This window comes from Ambystoma mexicanum, chromosome 7q (assembly GCF_040938575.1).
Source record: "Ambystoma mexicanum isolate Mex_15411 chromosome 7q, UKY_AmexF1_1, whole genome shotgun sequence".
Classification (NCBI taxonomy): Eukaryota; Metazoa; Chordata; class Amphibia; order Caudata; family Ambystomatidae; genus Ambystoma; species Ambystoma mexicanum.
This window is the reverse complement of record NC_090941.1, coordinates 728,168,421-728,190,425: the sequence shown is the minus strand read 5'-3', so window position 1 is coordinate 728,190,425 and position 22,005 is coordinate 728,168,421.

Genomic DNA, 22,005 nt, shown 5'->3' with positions numbered 1-22,005 from the left:
GGGACCCGCACCCATTTGAGAAGAGCATCACAAATCCTCTTCATTCGGCACAGTACCTCACAGGAAAGTAAACCAGTTCTGCCAAAGAAAAGCAGCAGAATCCTACGGGTTTGGGACCCACACCTAAAGGCCAGTAAAACAAGGTGACATGAGGACCAGGGGAAGAGTAGCATTCCCACTGGTGAAGTAGAACTGTGAGAATACAGTACCAAGAGAAGGAAGATATTTTCTTGGTACACCAAAGCCAGGGGAAGGGAGTCATTCCACCTGGCATTACGAACTGCCCCAGAAAGCCTGAGGAGGGCCGGGGGAAGGGAGTCATTCGCCAGCCTTCATGAATTGTGATAAAGAGCTTGAGGAGTATCATGAGCACTGGTTTGGGTCACACCAATTCCCATGGTTACACCAATCCTCACATCCATGTGTCCACATCTACCCACAGCTGCGCCCAGTGCCACGTCTATACCCATACCCCTGTGCCAAGACGATCTCTTAAAACCCATCCAGTACAGGGGGGCTGGACCACGCTCATGCGCCTGTGGCATTGCCATACTCTTTGTCACCACTAACTTACACTGCCAAAAGACTTCCAAGATGGCCGCGGTATATGTAGTAAGTTAGTTATCCGACATAGCCGACGGGAGACCACTGATTATCAAGTGGGAGTCTTGCGCCAGGCATGCAAATACTCCCTCTACATGTACCACGCCCCAGGCTTCTCACGTTGCTTTGCGTTTTAACTGCTTTAGTCAGCGGACGCTTACTGCGAGCCAGCTTCCACCTGCTAGTCCCTGAAAGAAGAAAGAGAACAGCTGATACATTGGGCACAAGGCATCTCAGCCCAACAGAGCCAGGGAATCACTTACCTGATTTCAGCATTCCGGAGCCTCCAGCGACATGCACTTCCCTCCGCTCAGCTGCACTGCAGCATTCACATGGCCAAAAGCCAGAAACAACATACCTGAGTGCAGCGCTTCTGCATCTGCAGGGTCAGAAACCAAGTTGGAGAACTACTTACCTTACTCCAGCATTCCAGAGCCTTCAGTTTCAGGCGCTTATGTCCGCTCACCCACGTTACAGCACCTGCAAGCAGTGAGGGACAGAGTCAACACTGACATATCCAAAGGGACACTTAACAATAGCAAAATAGACTTTACACAGTAGAAAAGGACAAGACCAGCACAGAAACAGAGTAACAGACAAGTCAAGAGACAATAAAGAACGTTTAGGAATGAGAGGCTAACACAGCATCTGGCAGGGGGTGTGGCTATCTAGCCATGGTATAGGATGGGCCTTCCTGTGCAGCTCCTGTGGATCCGACATTGATCCTGGAAATTGCACCTGAAAAGTGACTTGTGCGCTGCAGAAATGAAGATATAGGCATCTGAATGGGCACCCTGCAGCAGTTTTGAAAGGCAAGAGAATCGTGCACGGTATCCGGAAGAAAATAGACTTTTAAGAATGCGGCCGTATGGATACAATGTCGCCAAGATGGCAGACAACAAAGGGATCGCAGCCGCGGTAGCGGGATAACTGAATGAAGCCGAGCGGCGGAGAAGAATGAAGGAGGCTGGTTTTGCAGGCCGCGTAATGCTCTGTTTCCATGCCTCGCTCCAACATTTGCTGGCAACAGTGAGGCATGACTTTGGAGCTTGTTGCGGCGTAGTGAACCACTATCGCGGATATAGTTGTTGCGTGACAGGGGACAGGCATCTGATGTTCGCGCAGCTCCCTGCCGCCCACACATGCTAGATACTGCTGCAGCGGTATTTAAATATAAGGGATACAGACCACGGGCGGTGGTGAAATCTGCACGAAAGATACCAGCCGCGTGCAGCATATAAACAACGGCAGCGGGGCCCTGGACACATATGGAATGTTGCGAGCGGCATCAGAGGAAACAACGCGTGCAGTGCCGGCAGAATAGATCATTATCTCTTTGAACGAATGACGGTGAGCGAGCCACACTGGGCGAGGGTGCCACCGAGAACGGCATATTCAAGCAGGAAACACTCTTGGATTACAGTGGTGCGCAGAACACACTAATTAGAACGCTGCCCTGCTGTAGTACTGGTTGGGAGAAGTGCTCCACAAGACGAAGTGATACACTAGTGCTTGGAGGGCATTGGAAGCCAGCTCTTCCATTTTGTTGGGGGACACGTGCCCAGGAACTGATCTGATATTTCTGCCCCAAGGAAGCTGGACCCACACTAGAGCGCTGCTGGGCAATACTGACATTGGAGAATACTGGTATTACAATGACTGGAGTGAATAACAATCCAGCCTATCTCGGATAACTGCCGGATGCTGGAATGACAAGAAGAAAGGCGGCAGGCACTGGGGTGAACACGTAACACTAAACGCCACATAAGCCCGAATTACAGTGGTAGCAGAGAAGAAGGTGCACCTAGCGGCCCCTGGGAACAAGCGAATGGGGTGTTGACTACAATAGTCAGAGAAGGTACGTGGGAGGACACGACACACTCGGAAGTAACACAGTGCACGCACAGATAGCAGCCCTCTGAGGACGATGTGCCTGGGCTCGAACTGACTTGGTGGTCCCACAGAAATACCGGGATACGGTACTGGCACGACACGGAAGGACTGGAACTTGAGCGCAGGCAGGGCTGCATGATGTCGGTGAAAGGACCCAAGGCCAGGAGTAAACAACCCACAATGGAGGTCTTTGCTAAGACACAACTGACCCCTACTGCTCCGGCACAAAGCGCAGTGGCAGCTTCAGTGGACGGTACCCCTGAAGGAGAGAATAGCCTGGTCCTAGCAGCTATACCAGAGCTGAGAACCTCAAGGGCGACAACAATGGCGGACCTACGAACGGCCTTGGAGAACAAAATCGATGCAGTTGGAATCAAAGTCACCCTGCTGCGACAGGACATCAGAGCGCTGGCTGAAAGAACAAGTAGTCTAGAGAGTGCTGTGAAAATCAACACAGTTACCAGCACAAACAACGCGAAGGAGGTCCACATACTAAAGCAACAGGTGGCTAATCTTGAGAACCGAGCAAAGGAAGCGGAAGGAAGGGCAAGACGAAACAACAGCCGGGTGGTCGGCCTGCCGGAGGGAGAAGAACGCCAGGACCCCACGGACTATGTGGAGAATATCATCCTGCAAGAGATAGGGGCAGACAAGCTCTCACAAGGATTTACTGTTGAACAAGCACATCGGGCCCTGACGAGGAAACCACGGCCCGGGGCCCTTCCTCAAGCAATAATTGCGAAGATTTTAAACTTTAAAGACAGAGAAAAGATCTTGGAGTACTTTCGTAAAGGTGGAACGATAGAAAGGGCATCTACCAACATCACGGCGTATCCTGATTACACCATGTTGGTGCAGAGACAGCGATACAGCTATGTGGCGGTCAAGAGGAGACTGCGCACGGCTGGGATCAAGTACATGCTTTTGTACCCTGCGAAGCTAAAGGTCTTGCATAAAAGAAGAGCGTTCTTTTTTGACACCCCAGAGGAAGCAGCGGCATGGCTGGACTTGCAGGGCTATCCGGAGCAAGATGAGGAGCAAGAACACGAGGAACGTGACAAGTGAGGGGGATGTACCATGAATACTGAGGGGATAAGTAGGGGGGAGTCCTAGTAAGGGACCGAGGGACAATTGGATTGCACTATTGTACTTTTGGACTTACTGACCCCGTTGGACTAGAATATAGAGAATAAAACGCACAAGTAAATTGAATAGCGCTAGGCGTAGTGAATTTGAAGTAATCAGGAGCAGCAAGATGGAGGCAACCTACCCCCAGGAATTAGTAGTAAGACAGTCACTAGGGCGACTTCACCCTGCTGAGCCGCAAGTACGGGCTAGTGCCAGTAAGGGCTAGATATGGGGGTGCCTGAGATCCAGGGATGGAGCTGGACAACAGTTGGGGAGGGTGTTGTTGGGACAGGGAAGGGAGGTGGGTGGGAGGGAAGGTGGGGTGTTTGTTGTGTTTTTAGTTAAGGGAAGTTTGAGTTGGGAAACAAGCCTATATAGACTGGAAATAAGATTGGATTTTTGCTGCATAGGGGGGGAAGAGTGGGACTCTAACTAGTCATGGGGGATCTTAAAATAATTACTTGGAATGTCAGGGGGCTCAATAGCTACTTAAAGAGGAACTAGGTCATGCTATACCTGCATAGACAGAAGATAGACATAGCCTTGCTGCAAGAGACGCACCTGACGCAGAAAAAGATGGAGATGATTGGGAAGAAATGGAAGGGGACCATGGTGGGCTCATCATATTCGGCTTACGCTAGGGGAGTGATTATTTGGGTGGCGCCACACGTCCCGTTTCAGCTGTTACAGACGATAGTTGTCCGGACGGGAGGATGGTCATAATGAGGGGGTTGGTGGAAAACACGGCGGCATATTTTAGAACCTTGTGCAACAACCTTAGTATGTGTGTGGGGAACGCTGTGATTTGGGGAGGAGACTTTAACTGTACACTGAACCCTAAGGTTGATAGATCGGATGGGAAAGTGGATAGACCAGCCCCAGCCGCTAAGGCGTTGCAGACATTGCTGAATGATTTTGGACTCGAAGATGTGTGGAGGTCGCGGCATCTCCAAGAGAGGCAATACTCGCATTATTCTGCCCCGCAGCAATTACACACACGGCTGGATTATGTTTTTGTCACACTAGAGATAATGACAGAGATTACGCAAGCTGAATATAAAGCGAGGGTCCTTTCGGACCACTCGCCTCTGATCCTCGGATGGCAATATTGTCCCCCGAGAGCGAGGATTCCGACATGGCGCCTCAGAGCAGAGGCGCTGAAAGACCCCCTTTTCAGGGAGGACATGAGGGAGGAAATTGTTAATTACTTTGAGACGAATACTGGCAGTGTGGACTCGGCAGGCACGTTGTGGGAAGCCTTCAAAGTTGTGATGAGAGGGGTAGCCATAGCAAAATCTAAAGGACTTCAAGGAGGGATCCTGGCTGACCTGCGGGAAACGGAAGGAGAATTGGAGAGGGCATTGAAGGGAGGTAATAATACCAAGGAAGTCATTGACTTGATACTCAGGCTGCAGCAGAAATTTGCTAGACACTGGGAAAGACTGTGTAACCTAAATTACAAAAAATATATAGAGAGACAGCATGCGGGAGGGGATAAACCAGGAAGGATCTTGGCATGGCTATACAAGAGTGAAACACCCAGACCCACGATTAGAGCGATAACAAGGGTAGATGGAAGTGTAGCTGATACCCAAGAGGGAGTTAACCGGGAATTTGCAGACTACTATAGGTTGCTATATGGAGATGATGGGGAGAGTAATTACACGACGATAGTAGAAACGTTGGAGGATATAGGCTTGCCTCAGATTAGCGCTGAGGAAAGAGAGGAGCTGGATCCACCGATCGCTTTGGAAGAGTTGGAAGAGGTGGTGAGGCAGTTACCCACTAGCAAGACTCCGGGGGCTGATGGACTCCCAAGTGAGTTCTATAAAATATTTAAAGCATAGGTGCTCCCCCCGCTTTTAGAAATGTTGAAGGAGTCATATGAGCTGGGCAAGCTGCCAGAGTCACTTAGAGAAGCAGTCATAATACCTCTGCCCAAACCTAACACACCCGGGAATTGCTGTGGTTCATATAGACCCCTATCAATGTTGAATCAAGAAAGCAAAATATTGACGGCTGTTTTGGCAAACAGACTGAGGAGGGTTATTGGCAAATTAATAAATCCTGACCAGACGGGCTATGTCCCGAACAGGAACATATCCAATAATCTCAGACGACTCCATTGAGTTATCAAGCATGGTACCGCGAGCGAAGGTGAATTGGCAATTGTATCACTGGATGCAATAAAGGCCTTTGACTTGGTCAAATGGCCATGGCTGTTGGCGGCCTTGGCTGGCTATGGCATGGGGCCTGGGTATCCACAGTGGGCGAAAATGTTATATAGCGAGCCGCCGGCGAGAGTTAAAACAGGAGCAGTGATATCTGAAAGATGGCAACTCCGTAGGGGTACCAGACAAGGATGCCCATGGTCCCTATGCTCTATATATTGGCCCTGGAACCCTTGGCGATATACCTGAGGCAACAATATGATATGATAGGCATTGCTGTGGGAGGGGAGCAACACCTAATTTCCTTATATGCGGATGACATGTTGTTGTATCTGCGACACCCGGAGGAAAACCTCCAATACTTTTTGGAAGTGATGGAAAGATATGCAAAGCAGTCTGGTATAGCGGTGAACCCTCAGAAATCTAGCATGTTCCCATTGGGTGGATATAAAGGGATCCCACTGAAACAGCTACCGGTGTTACAGATACCATGGGAAGTTAGCACATTTCGCTATTTGGGGATAGATATATACCACAAGGTGGAAGAGGAGCATAAGGGCAATACAGAGGTAGCTATTAAAATCAAAAATTGCATGAGGTTCTGGGTTAAGCTGCCTTTGGCAATGATGGGACATGGGGCAATGCTGAAGATGGTGGTCCCACCTAGGCTCCTACACTACTTTGGAAATATACCGTACTTGATACCGAAGAAGTTTTTCATTAGATTGGACAGTGTGTGCAGGGATTTCCTTTGGCATGGCACACGAAATATAGTGGCCCTCTGGAAGCTACAGAATTTTTATGAAAAAGGGGGTATAAAACTGCCTAATTACGAAGTCTATTATATAGCAAGTCAGCTGCAATATGTAGCTAAATGGCTCTCACAGGAGGCAACCTCTGAGTCCATGCTGTTTAGACAAGACTGTACCCCATTTTACTTAAAAGAGATTATGTGGCTGCCCAAGGCAGAAATCGAGGGGCGTCCAAAGATGATGGTACTTGGATGGAAGATGTGGCGTAGGGCATGCCAGATGATGGAGAACCCAGCCCCGTGTTCCCCGCAGGTACCACTAGTAGCACTGGCGGGTGAAGGGAATCAACTAAGGCTGATAATTAGGAACTAATGGGAACCAGTTGGGATAGCAACGATGGGTGATATCTGGCAAGAGGGGGCTATAATAGATTTTGAGGTGTTGGGGGAGGAAACCGGGATACACACAGGCCAGTATATCACGTATCAGAGAATAGTGAGGAAAGTTAAGAAGACATGGCCCGAAGTGGTGCTGGAGGGGGAACCGGATGTTACCATAGATACAATATATGACATAGTGGAGCGGTGACATGAGATATCCAGAATATATGAGATGATGATGTCCAAAGTAGGGAAGGAGGTAGTACAACTGAGACGGGACTGGGAGACGGAAGTGGGAGCCCCGATGGAGGATGGGATATGGGAACGAGCCCAAGGGTATCACAAGAAAGTGTCGAGGAATGCAAGATTAAAGCAGATGCAACTGTATGTCACGCACAGGGTGTATATGACACCCCAGAGAATAGCTAAATTCAAAAATGTAGGACGACAAGCATGCCCTAAATGTGATGAAGAGAATGCTGGTATGGTGCATATGTTTTGGACATGCCCTGTAATCGAGCGCTTCTGGAGCGAAGTGGCACACAGATTAGCAGAAAGAGGTATTAGAATTGTGGTTGCTACAGTGTGGGGCTGCTTGTTAGGGGGGTTCCCTAGATCATGAAAACTCAGGCATGTGAACAAACTAAAGGACCTAGCATATGCGCTTGCAAAGAGGAGAATTGCTATGGGGTGGAAGACATGCCACAGACCACGACTAGAGGTATGGTGGAAAGATTTGCAGAAATGGGCAGAAGCAGAAACCGTGGTATGGCAAGAATCGAGCAGCACAGGGGAGGAGGAAGAGACAGAGACCCTGATGGCCTGGAAATTGTTAATGGCAGAGTTATTTGGAGCAACGCGAGACCCAATGGAACCCATAGAAAGGGACACCCTGTCACAAGATGCAGGAACAGAACGTGAGTAGAAATAGGCTCAAAAGGGGGGTGGGAAAAGGGAAGCAGTGGATACAATAAAGCGATGTATGATTGAAATGTTATAGTATGCATTGGTTTGTATTGTTTGTTTGTATAAAATAACAAAATGTTTAAAAAAAAAACACAGCATCTGGCAAGTCACAGTCGGCCTGGACAAGCATACGCCAGTGACTTAACTGGCCAGAGATGCTCCAGAGATCTTCACGTGCCCTCACCAGTGTACCCACAGGTACGTCCAGCCTCCCAGGGAGAGAGGGCAATCGGGAGGGGGGAATCTTCGAGATTAGAAGTGCCCAAACGCCAGTGCTGACACCTGTATCTTGATTATAGGCACACACCTCCGGCAGATCTCCACTTAGCCACAGAGCCTCAGAGGGATCAGAACATCTAATCATCATCGCCTGTGGGAGGGTCACAGCACATCTACACGGGCTTGGGGTGGTGAGTGGTGTGAGTCACACGGCGGGTGTCCCGGCGCTCCTGCAGAGTGCCCAGGTAAGCGTTACAAGGAGGACTTGGCGAAGGGAGTCATTCCCCCAGCCTTTGCTAACTGTGATAAAGAGCTTGAGAAGGACCTTGCGAAGGAAGTCATTCCCCCAGCCTTTGTGAACTGTAATAAAGAGCCTGAGAAGGACCTGGGGATGGTAGTCAATCCACTAGCCTTCGTGAACTGTGATAAAGAGTCTGAGAAGGACCTGGGGAGAGGAGTCAATCCCCCTACTACTGTGAAACTGTATGCCAATAGAGATCAGGGGACGGAAGCAATACCCCCTGGTGCTGTGTACCATGAAGCAAAGCCAAGGAAGCCCTGGGTGAGGGAGTAATTCCCCGGCACTGTGAGAATACTGAGAACAAGATACCTGTAGAAGGGAGCCAATTTCCAGGAACCCACTAGTGAAGAAAACTATGGGCAATAAGGAATGATGTTTGAGTTGGAATTTTATCTTTTGAGTTTGAACTGAGAACTTTACAGCACCACAAACTGGAACGTTTTGTATCTTGGAAAGGAACTGAGACTCAGGCAAAGTTCCCACCTGCCAATTGGAACTATGATCTGTTATCCAGAAGAAGGCAGCCATTGGAATCTAGCATTCCTCAAAGTCTTTATTTACCATCCTATGCACATTCTGCAGGACAAAGCTAAGATTGGGTATATCCGGAGTAATCTGACCGGAAACGCCCTCTCCTGGGCCACCCATTATGTCCTATGCTGGACAGTTTTGCCGATTTTGAAAAGGCATTCATGGGAGGCGGGGGCGTAGCCGAGAGCGCCATCGATGTGGCTGCTCTTTTAATGGCCTCCGTGGGAATCCCGCTACAACACGAAAATATGTGGTCCTAAGCAATCCGGCCGAATCAACGCCGCTGCCCAGGGCAATCGAACTCCCTGTGAACAGCTGACTCCAAGATGTTCCGGCGGTTTATGCTTTAAACGCCCGAAATCGGCCCCTGGAGAATTTGGCCCGACGGCGCTCCACAAGCAAGATGGCGGACAGATGCCGTGGGGAGGGAAGAAATGCGGTGAAGACCTATTCCTAGATTCCACCTGAGGACTGAAGGCACCGGGCGCAATGACAGCGACACCAGTGGACCACTGCTAAGTGTGTCCAGAGGGGGTCCGGTGACCTCCGGGCGGCAGATGCAGTGCCACAGGGAGACGCCACCCATTCTAACAGCAACGGTAATGATCGGCACCATAAGGGCAGTCCATCGAGGTGCACACTGAAGGTGTGTAGCCCTACCTCCCCACCCACCCCGCCTGGAGTTCCACAATCCCCGTACCTAGGGCCCCACAGCTGCCGTGCCACACGCCGGTTCCGCAGAGCCATCCCGCCTCCTCCCTTGGAACCACGCAGTTCGGGAGGGGCGGCGATCTGCGGCGGTCTGCGGGCCTGGAGACGCCGGCCCACCCACCATCCTATGCCGCCGGGGGCCTGCAGCACGCGGGTGATACGTGGGGGGCGCCTTACCCCAATGGAAGGATATCACGCTGCCGCCATACGGGCGGCCCATTGAAGAGCGCACTGAGGGTGTGTAGCCCCCCCCCCCACTCACTCCGCCTGGAGCTCCACAACCCCCGTGCCGGGGGCCCCGCGGCTGCCAGGCTGCACACCGGATTCTGCGGAGCCAGTCCGCCTCCTCCCGTGAGGCCACCCAGTTCGGGAGGGGCGGCAGCCTGCGGTTCTGGGGACACGACCCTCTCACCATCCTGAGCCTCCGCTGAGGGTTAGCAACGCAGCAAGTAGGTGACCCGTTGGAGCGCCCTGCCCCAGCTGGAGGGCATTACGGTGCAGGCATTCAGAGCCTGGTGGAGGGGTACTTCCCCCCCCCCTACTGTGAAGGGAAGGCCACTAGAGAAGCCCAACGACCTACCACGGGCCTTGCAATCTCATCAAGCCTCCTGAGGCACCCAACACCATTCCTGGGGCGCCCTGGCCCACTCAGCAACCCCCTGCCCCTCCACGGAGGAGATTCCTGGACCCCTCACAGCGCTGGGGGAGGAAGCCTTCCTCCTCCCACCTTCTTCGCCTCTGGGAACCAAATACAACCTTCCAGAAACCTGGCACACATGAGCAGAGGGTCCCAGGGCCTCCTGCCTACCTACTGCTGCTTATAGTGTAAAGGGTACCTTCCCTTTACCCTCAAAAGACCGGTGGGGCCCACACCTGCTCATACCCCACTTCGAGTCGTGGATTACCTGGCTTCCAGAGGTACTCAACACAATTCCTGGGGCACTCCGGCCCACCCAGCGACCCCCTGTCCCTCCACCAAGGAGATTCCTGGCACTTCTTCTCTGCCCTTAAAACACCTGTGGCCCCCCACCTGCTCATGTGTTCCACCCCGGTCCATGGACTAACTAACTAACTCTCCTCAAGTCAACTAGGAATACACCAATACCAACCAAGATCATTGCCCTGACCGGGTCCCTCCTCCCCAACACTTTGCAGCAACAACGGTCTACTCCCCTACCTGCAACCGACTAGCTCCTGGGGCGTCCTAGCCCACTCCCCGATCCCCCCCTTATTTCCCCCCTTTCCATCCCCGGCGGCTCTGCATTCCTGCCCAGGAGAGGGGGCATCATGACCAATCAACCTAAACCCACGAAGAACGTAGACATTGCCACAATGCTGCTGACGGCAGACAAAGGGAAGAAACAGGACCCTCCGAACTCCACGCCACAGATGGACCAGGAGGGCATAGAGACCCTCGCAACCAGAAGTGACCTACTGGCCTTTATGGCCGACATTAAATCTGAAATTAGGTCCTGCATTGCCGAACTCTCTACAAGACTGGAGCACACTGACCAGAGGGTGACGGAAGCAGAACAAAGATTGGGAGAATTCGAGGACCAAGCCCAAGACCACACCACGGCTATAGACGGAATCCAGCACTCCATCAGAGCTCTACAAGATAGATGCGAAATCCTGGAATTTAAACAGGAGGACTTAGAAAATCGAGCCCGGCGTAATAACCTATGAATTCGAGCTATACCAGCCTCGGTTCCGGACCAAAATCTAACGGAATACGTGGGGGTCCTCTTCCAGTGCCTTCTCCCAGACTTAGATAAGGCCCAACTCCTATTAGATTGCACTCACAGGTTACGCCCAGGCCGTGGAGTGGAGTCGGATTCTCCCCTCAATGTCATTACCAGGGTACACTTTTTCACCACTAAAGAAGCCAACTCATCAATCTGTCGCACCCGGGACGAGCTAGCCTTTCAGGGCTCCCCACTCCAAATCTATCAGGACTTCTCCCTCCTCACTCTGCAAAAAAGGAGAGCTCTCCGACCATTGGCTCTCTTCCTCCAGGCCCAACAGGTCCGTTACAGGTGGCTCTTCCCAACAGCACTCAATTCACCTACAAGGGCACCTTAAGGAGAATCAGCCACCTCGAGGACGTCACACAAATCATGCATCCACTCTCGCCCGGGACCTCTTCTCCAGGGGCTTCTGAGACTACCACAGATAGGGATCCTATGCCCCCGCCAAAAGAAAAGCGAAATACATGGACAAGGGTCCCAAGGGTCAGGAGAAAGAAATGACCAAAGGCTACAGGGAGGCACATAGGCAAGAGACCGGGAAGCTGTCACTTCATATACAGATATCCCGCAACCCCTGCTCAACAGGGACCCGAATTGGCATGACCCTATTCTCCTTCAGACCCGGATCTCATCGACCGTGGCGGGACGCCATAAACTGAAATGCTGCACAAGAACCGTCTTACGTATATATCAGTGGGCCCCCCCCCCCACGGCTCCTGCCCACTTCCGAGGTATGATACACCTACAAATCCTTGGAATGCCAGACATAGTCTGGCTGCAAGTTCCAGCCATGTTGGCTGACCACAGTTGACTGGCCCAGTTTGCCTGGGGTGGTGCCGGCCCCACAAAGGTGGCCCCCCCGCTAGTTGGAGGCAGAGACTAAAATCCCAAGAGCAGGATAACAAGCAACCGCACCTATTCAAGCAATGGCTGACTCCAACCTGACCCATGGCTCACACCTGAACCCACAAGCGGCTTCTCCCCACCCCCCACCCGGGATCATAGCATCCTGAGAGTAATTTCCCTTAACGTCAGGGGGCTGAATTCTCCCCCCCAAATGTAAATCTATTCTACAGAAGCTCCAGGATGAGGAAGCAGCAGTGGCCCTGCTCCAGGAAACCCACTTACTACCAGCGGACTTCGGGCGCCTGCGCTCACAACAATTCCCAAAGCAATTAATTGCCTCAGGTGGCAACAAGAAAGGGGGCACGGCAGTTCTATTTCGGAAGGGGTTGAACCCCCATATCCTGGAAACCAAACTCTGCCCGGAGGGAAGATTTGTGGCAGTGAAATGTCTCCTGCTGGACCAGCTGTATACCTTCATCTCGGTGTACGCTCCGAATACAGGACAAGTCGCATTCTATGAAGCCTTGAGCGCCGCCCTGATTCCCGTCACAGAGGGCCAAATTGTGATGGGAGGAGATTTTAATGGAGTGCCAGACCACACGAAGGACAGGTCACACACGGCCTCCTCCTGAGACGTCGCCCTCGCCCTCGGTCTGCTACGGTTATTCAGGACCCTGGAGGTGGTCAACTCATGGCGGGTACTACACCCCTCAGAAAAGGACTTCTTCTAATCCTATGTCCACAGGACTTTCTCGAGGATTGACCTCCTCCTGACATCACCACAGCTACTCGCCTTTACCAACGACGTCTCTATTGGATCGAGAATACTGTCCGATCATGCTCCGATAACGCTGGAAATCTGCATTCATAACCCGACCCCCACAGCCCGCCGCACGTGGTCATTCTACAACCCAACATTAAACAATATGCCAACACGGGACGCCATAGCAGCGTCAATTTCGAAATTCTTCCAGGAGAACCCCAACAAAGACACTTCAGCCAATACCTGGGACGCCATGAAGGCGGTCATTCGGGGGGAACTGATAGCCCGTGGAGTGGCATACCATAGGAGCAAGAGGAAGAGCTTCAGGAAGCGGAAGCTATCCATAAGGAGAAAGGATGGTCTCCCAAAATACAACGAGCGCTCTGGACGGCACGGAAGAAAATCGAGGCGCACTACACCGAACATACGGCAGAACTATTAGCAAAGGCGAAACAATTTTATTACGTCAGGAATAATAAAGCAAACAAGCTAATCGTAGCAAAACTCACCAAAATGAAGAAGAATAACACCATTATTGGACTATGAGACCCTCAGGGCTCAATCCAATACTCTGAGCCAGAGAAACTACGACTAGCAACCGACCTTCTTATGCAAGTGATGTCCGCAACACCACGAAACCTGCAGGAACAGACAGAATACCTGCAGAAGGCCACCCTCCCCCAGCCGACGCCCTCAGCCAGAGACATCCTGGGTGCACCAATCTCAGGAGAAGAGGTAGAAGAGGCTATAAAAACCCTTAAATCCAGAGTCCCCGGACCAGACGGATATACCACCAAATTCTACAAAATCTTCAGGTATCAACTATTACCGCCATTGGTGAATCTTTTTAATTCCTTTCGGAGCACAGGCACTATAACCCCTTCAATGCAAGAATCTATCACAGTCCTCTTGCCTGAACCTGGAGGGGACCCAGCGAACCCAGCATCTTACAGACCTATTGCATTGCTTAACATTGATGCCAATATCTGTTCTAAGGTCCTGGCAACACGCCTCTCCCACATCCTGCCTGACATAATCCACCCGGACCAGACCGGATTCATCAAAAACAGAGCAACAAGTGATAATATACGCAGAACACTAGACCTGGTGGACCTGGCCACCCGAGACTCACAAGGCCTGGCACTCCTAGCCCTCAATGCCACCAAAGCGTTCAATAAGGTGGACTGGACCTTCATGAACCTCACCCTAGAAGCCTTTGGCTTCGGACCGGAGTTCCGAGCCATGGTCCTGGCGAACTACAAATCACCAATGACCCTTCTGAGAATCAACGGCACCCTTTCTACTCCAATCCCCCTGACCAGCGGGACCAGGCAGGGATGCCTGCTATCACCACTTCTAGTCGCCTGGATCATGGAACCCTTCACCCAAAGAATCAGACTAAATGACTCCATCAAGGGGCTCCAGGTCGGGCCCTCCCAACACAAAGTAGTCCTATATGCAGGCAATGTCCTACTTACCATCTCACTGCCCTGCCACTCACTGAAACACGCCCTGGCCGAGATAAAGGATTACGGAAGGGTTACTGGCTTCTTCATCAATTTCAACAAATCTGCAGCCCTTGGGATAGGCCTGACCCCGTCGGAAAATGAAATTCAGACCCTGCTATGCCCCATTCAGTGGAAAGCCATGACAATCCCCTTCCTGGGGGTCCAAATCCCGGTGAACCCAAAGGACGTCTACCATGTAAACTTTCCCCCTCTCTTTAAGGAACTGGCAGATGACTTGAAGCGATGGAAATAACAGGAAATCTCACTGATGGGCCACATCACCGCCTTTAAAAGGAACCTTCTTCCTAGTTTCCTATATGCCTGCTCATCACTCTCTCACTGCCGGCTCTTCGGGACCTCCAGAGGAATATGTTACGATTTATCTGGAGGGGGAAAAACCCAGAATCCCCCTAAGAACGATGATAGGGAATGCCAGATTGGGCGGCCTACTAGTGCCCGACCTACAAGGATACCAGTTGGCAGCACAACTGGCGAACACCCAGGCATGGCGGATATCCTCTGACCGCCCGAGATGGGTGGAACTTGAACAATCCCGCTATCCCTCCCCCTACGCTTTCTCCCACACATTCCACCGCCTATGCAGCAGACAGAGAGACTACTGCTCGCCACCAAGCACACTGTAGAGAAATGGGACAGAGTGCTAAGGAAAAAAGGGGTTCCTAGAGGACTGAGCCCCTCATCGCCGGTATTCCATAACCCAACCTTCGTGCCGGGTATGAACCCCCGGAACTTTAAGAACTGGATTGCAGGGGGCTTGGCGTCACTGGGGCAACTGTTCGTGGGGGGGAACCGCGCACCTTCATCCAGTGCAAGGAAACCTTTCAACTTCGCGAGACAGACAGGTTTTCTACATCCAGCTCCGCCACTGGTGCTCCCACCCACAAACTCGTCTCGCAGCAGCTCGCCCTCCTACAGCGTTGGAATTAACATTGATGGATCTCCCGGCCCAAGGTAAGATCTCTGCCTTATATAAACATTTCCAGGGGGACTTCCTCGCTTCTAAAACTCGCGCTAAGGCACAATGGGAGGCAAACCTAGGCCATCCCATAAAAGACCAGACCTGGGCGGACATATGGACTCGGGCCCATTCATCCTCAACAGGGAATGCGCTTATAAAATATTGCTACGCTGGTACTACTCCCCCCGAGGCTCCACCACATGAACCAATCCCTGGACCCAGCATGTTGGAGACAATGCGGACACACAGGGTCCTTCCTCCACATGTGGTGGACGTGCCCACAAGCCCAACAGTTTTGGAGACAGTGCCTGAATATCATTGAAGATATTACCCAAACGACGCCCCCCCTAGAGCCTGAACCCATTCTGCTGGGTGCTCCGGTTCCTGGAATATACTCGAGGTCTGGAGCTAAAGCCAATCTCCTCTCCCAATGCCTTCTAGCAGGAAGAATAACAATTGCCCGCTCCTGGAAAGCCAGGGAAGGACCACTTTTACCCCTCTGGTGGACCAAAATATGGGATATCCTCATCGCAGAGAAGGTGACAGCGGCTAAGGCGGGGACTCTACACTGCTTCCAAAACATCTGGGGCCCATTTCTTGATTACGACCAAAAATTCCCAGCCCTCACATACAAGCCTCAGCAGGCCAAGCGGATCCTGTGCAGTGGGAGTATACCCAACGAGGGTAACAAAGCATAAAAAGGGAGGGGAGGGAGCCCCAACCTCCAGGACCCTAACCCGCACAGACATTCATAGTGGGGTATGGGGGATGGAGGGGGGGAAATGTGACTGGAATGTTGAAGTAATGCATAACTGTACTTGTTTACTGCCTTGTTTCAAAATAAACATATTTAAAAAAAAGAAAAGGCATTCATGGAAGTCTTCCAATCACCCGACCTTGTTTCCACCGCACAGAACCAGCTGATGGACATACGCCAAGGGTTGATGGACTTGGTCGCTAACCTTGGCTGTTTTCTTCTGTTAGCTGCCCAGTGCCTGGAAGTGACTCAGAAAACATGTTTCAAACGTGGCCTACGAGAAGAATTCAAGGACCAACTCGTACGTAATCCCGAACCAGAAACCTTGAAAGCCTTGATAGAACGGGTTTTACGTATTGATCACTGCCTCAAGGAGCGGAGGAATGAGCGCAAGAAATCAGAACGGTTCCATTTTTCTCGTCCTACTACGATGACACCAGTGACTCCCGCGTCAAGTGGCAACTCACCAGAACCCATGCAGTTGGGGGTTATGCGCGGGCCCTTAACCAAAGCAGAGCGGAAACGGAGACGGCAAAATCACCTGTGTAGTTATTGTGGGGGTACTGGCCATTTCCTTCGGAATTGTTCTCTGAGACCTACTAAACCGGGAGAAAACTAGCTGGCCTGTTGTCTATTGAGAGGGTGCCAACATGCCCCGCTAGTGGTCAATTTCTCCAGGAAAAGGGACCCATGCCGACTGCTCCCCTATTTGTCTTGAGAATACTCCTGACATGGAATGCCAAATACTTCCCCACAGAAGCACTTGTGGACTGCGGGCGCCTATAAACTACTTTGACCAAAATATGGCCGTAGGAGTAGGTATACTGACCATTGATAAAAATGTCACCACATCTGTGTAAGTCATCAACGGAAAACACCACTAGCTTCAGGGCCCATCAAACATACCCAGCCAATACAAATGCAAATTGCAGACCATCAGGAACTTGTTTCTTTGGACATAATTCAATCCCTGTCCTATTCCGTGGTGCTGGGTCTGCCTTGGTTAACCAGACACAACCCCTACATCAATTTGGAAACACGTACAATCATCTTCTGCTCCAATCTATGTACCACAGCCTGTTCCAAATCCGCCACTGAGCAAGTCCACGCCTGTACCGAGGAATCCCAGTCCATCTGGTCCATGCACATTGGTTCACTTTCCCTGATTCCTGCTGCTTACCAGGATTTGTGTGTTTTCTTTTCTGAACCCAAAGACATACCATTGCCACATCACAGGCCATATGACCGCGAGATAATGTTGCTACCCGACAGGCAAATGCCCCATGGTCCAATTTACTCTCTAACACCACATTAGACAGATGTGTTACGAACGTACATCCAGGAAAGTTTGGACAACGGGTATATCGTACCATCCAAATCACCGGCAGGGGCCCCCCTTTTCTTCGTCCCCAAGAAAGAAGGAAGCCTATAACCATGTCTGAACTATCATGACATCAATGAATTGACCAAGAAGGACCGCTACCCATTACCGTTGATCTGCGATCTTATGTCATCCCTACAGAAGGCAAAGCATTTCACCAACCTCGACCAAAGAGGTGCGTATCACCTTGTCTGAATCAAAGAAGGCGACGAGTGGAAGACGGCATTCAAGTCACCTCTGGGGCATTTCCAGTATAGGGTAATGCCCTTCGGCCTGTGCAATGCCCGGCCGTCTTCCAGCAGTTCATGGATCATGTGTTCTCGGACCTGATCGGACTCAGTATGTGGGTATATTTGAATGACATTCTCATCTTTTCCACCACTCTTGAGCAACACGTACTACATGTTTGTGATGTCTTACAGCGGTTGATCGACCATCATTTGTATGCCAAAGCAGAAAAGTGTCAGTTCCACCAGTCACACATAGAGTTTCTGGGCTACCACATCAATCAAGACAGAATCCAGATGGACCCGAAGAAAATCCAGGCAAACCAGAACTGTAATAGCCCACATGATGTTAAAGCCATCCAACGGTTTCTAGGGTTTGTAAATGTTTACAGGCGCTTCATACCTGGATTCGCTCGTCTCACTCTGCACCTGACCCATTTCTTAAGTCCAAAAAAACAATTCCTGTAGGACACTCAAGCAGAACAGGGGTTTCAACATCTCAAGCAAACCTTCACTGCTGCTCCCAGCTTGCATCATCCCAACGACACTCGTCCATTCATTGTGGAATCCAATGCTTCTCACAGAGCGCTCAGAGCCATCCTCCTTCAAACTGCACAAGACACTGAAGAAGACCACCCTGTGCCCTATTTCTCCAGAAAATGTACCGGTAGTGAACAGAACAACTCGGCCATTGAAAAACAACTGCTAGCAATAAAAGAGGCTTTTTGACGAGTGGTGCCGCCATTTACTATGAAGTCCATTTCCAGTCGAAGTAAGAACCGATCACAAAAGCCTGCAGTATCTCTGTTCTTTCTTTGCATTTTCACAACAGCAGGCAGGCCAAATGGGCTATTTTCTTCTCCCATTATGACTTCCACATCACTTATATTACCGGTACTCAGAACAAGAAAGCTGATGCCCTCTCCAGGTCTTTGGACGACCAGCCCGGGGATGGATCTTCCAGAACATTGAGTCTGCTAGATCCGTCTAAACACATAGTGGGAGTAGTATTATCATACCTCCAGTGCATACAAGAGATCTGGCTCTTGACCCCCAGATGAAAGAACTAATTGGAACCCCAGGGATCAAAATCAGAGATGGCCTTGGTTTCTGTGAAGGAAAGTTGTACATTCCTACCAATGACCTCCGTACTACAGTAATGGTGTGCTTCCGCGACTCCCGGTTAGGGGGTCACAGAGGCAATAAAGCCACATTAGAACTGATGTACAGACAATTTTGGTGGCCCAAGATGGCACAACATGTTCAATTTTACACCTCGAGCTGCCCAGTATGTGCTCAAATCAAGAACAGTAGAACCAAAGAGGTGGATATCTTCAGATGTCTTGACCCGGGTAATATCCTAGGCAGCGAGATCTCTTGTTATTTCTTTTCTCACGTTGTTAGTAGAAGGCTTGATCAAATGAATTGATCTTTGAAATGTGCCAGGATTGGCCCATAGGGGCCAAGGTATGATCTGCCTGACGATCATATGGTTTAACTCAAAATGTTCTTGAATAGAAGTTAGAATCACTAAGGCTGTATTTTAAATTATATTAATATCACTTTTTTATGATTATGAATTAACAAGGTAATTCCCTACGAGAAATGGGGAAGTATATGCTTGTAACAAACTGTGGTACAAACTATATTTTTATCTTAAATGAGTTAATTATGGTAATGTGTAAGTCAGTGTTTTGGAAAGTTTTTGTACTATATCTTTCGATGTCTATTTGTAAAGGTGTAATTAATTTTTTTCACCAAAGACAAATAAATAAATAAACAGTAGAACCAACCCAGTCGGTTTGCTGCAACCGCTTGAACAGGCTCCTTATCCCTGGCATACAATTTCCACCGATTTTATTGTGGAACTCCCAGTATCTAACGGGTGTACCTGCATTATGGTCGTGGTGGATTGCTTTAGCAAAATGGCCCATTTCATTCCTCTACCCAAACTCCCGACAGCTACTCATATGGCTAATATTTTTCTGCATGAAATTTACCATTTACATTGACTCCCGGAGAAAATCATTCCAGACAGAGGATCACAAAACATTTCACACTTCTGGAAAGCACTATGCCAACATCTGCAGATCCATCGTGCTCTCAGTTCTGGCTACCACCCGCAGACAAACGGTCAAACCGAATGCACCAACAAAACGCTCAAACAATACTTGCGTTGTTACACCAATGCCATGCAAAACAACTGGGCAGAACAACTAGATGTAGCAGAGGTGGCTTATAACAACACTCTACATTCAGCCATTGGACGCAGCCCCTCTTTGTGTATGTATGGCCAGCATCCAAAGATCGTCCCGATGAAGACCCCTATACAAAGTGCGATTCCTTCTGCAGATGTATTGATGACCAGAATCCAGGAACAACAACAGTAAATTACCGGCACCGCCTTGGCGGTAAGGGGATTTACCGCCCCATTCCAAGGTCGGTGGGGCGGTAAATCCCCCTTCTGCCATTGCCCTTCCCCATTCCCATTTCTGCCCCATAGGGCTCTATGGGAATGGGGAAGGCGCTAATTACGGCACCGCAATTTTGCGGTGCCGTAATTAGCTCCGAGGTCCCTTAGCGGGTTGGTTTTTAACGCCTGCAAAAAGAAGGCGTTAAAGCACCAACCCGCTAAGGGACCTCGTAGTAAGGCGGTAATGGTTAACGGTCACCGTTACCATTAACGGTGGCCGTTAACCATTACCGCCTTCCGTGTAATGAGGCCCAGTGTGTCTTATTGCGCTCCTTCGGGTACCTAGGTTCCTGCTGTTCCTTATCCTGGTTCATCCGGTTCCCCCTTTTCTGCCAGCTGTTCCTGCCTACTCTGCTGATTCCTTGCCCCTTGCCTTGTCCTTCCTCTGCCTCCTTGCCTTAATTCTGCCAGCCTGTGTCCTCTGTCTGTTGTTCCTGCCTTCCTGCCTCACCCTTGTTCCTGCTGGGCCATGAACTTCCCTTCCTTGGCTATTGAACATCATTTGTCTGCTCCTTTTCATCATTTTGGCTGCAAATGTCTGGAGTCCTTTGTCATCTGGCTACACCTTTTTCACCACCTTGGCTGCTTACGTTTGGAGTCCCTTGTCATCCTGCCACCAGACCAGCATTCCTATCAGTTCCTCCCCAGTCAGTGTTCGCACTGTCCATGCACCACGAAAATACAGGTGAGGTCTTACGTGGTGTGGGCAATTGGGTTGGCAAACATAAGTACCAGATCCCTGGGGTTTTTGTCAAGCCTATTCTCTGCATCACCAAAGCAACACATATGGATACGTTGCAACGGATCACCCCACCAAATCAGGTACGAAACTTCGGCGGGATGCCGCCTTTGACAGGTGGCGACCCAAGATCAAGTCCTAGAAATAAATGACCTCAAATAATTTCATGCCAAGCTGTCTAATAACTCACACTTTCTTTGTAAACTAGAGTCCAAGGAAGGTAGGTTCAATGCTCCTGTTCAGATATAAGGTCACTGTGATTTATCAGCTCTGGTAGACACAGAGTCACAGGTGACCTTGATTTCAAAACAAACATTTGACCAACTCAACCTAGGAAGAGGGAAAGTCATAAAATCCCTCTCAATCATCTTTTAAGAGAAGCACAAAGTACAACACTTTAAAGGAAAGGATATTTACTTCACTGCGATTGAAGATCTAAAAATCAAAAATGGTCTGAAGCATCCAGTGATTTTTGTGGATCTAGAGGGAGAGGGCACACCCTGTTTACTGGGAAACAATTTCCTTCAGAGGCTGCCCCCTCTGATTGATTCCGTGAACCAGGTTCTCTGGATCCAAACAAACCATACAATCAGGTTGAAGAGCAGTATCAATTATTTTACCCTGAATGGCACTTGTCACTTGATTGAACAACACCCAAACCAAATTGAATTTCCTTTTCAGAATAATCAGGTCCCCGAGATCGCCATTATCGGAGGAGGAAAACAGCAATTTGCATCTCATGCAAATTGATCTCCTTTTCAACAACATATGGTTTTCCATGTTAAAAGGGGATATTTTGAAGTTCCATATTCAGGAGGAGCCCAAAGATATCCAAAGTTCTCCTGAAAAAAGTTCAGAAAAATATATTCATAATTTAACCGATATTCAGAGAAAGGTCAAGCATGCATTCTTCCCCATTCTGATACACG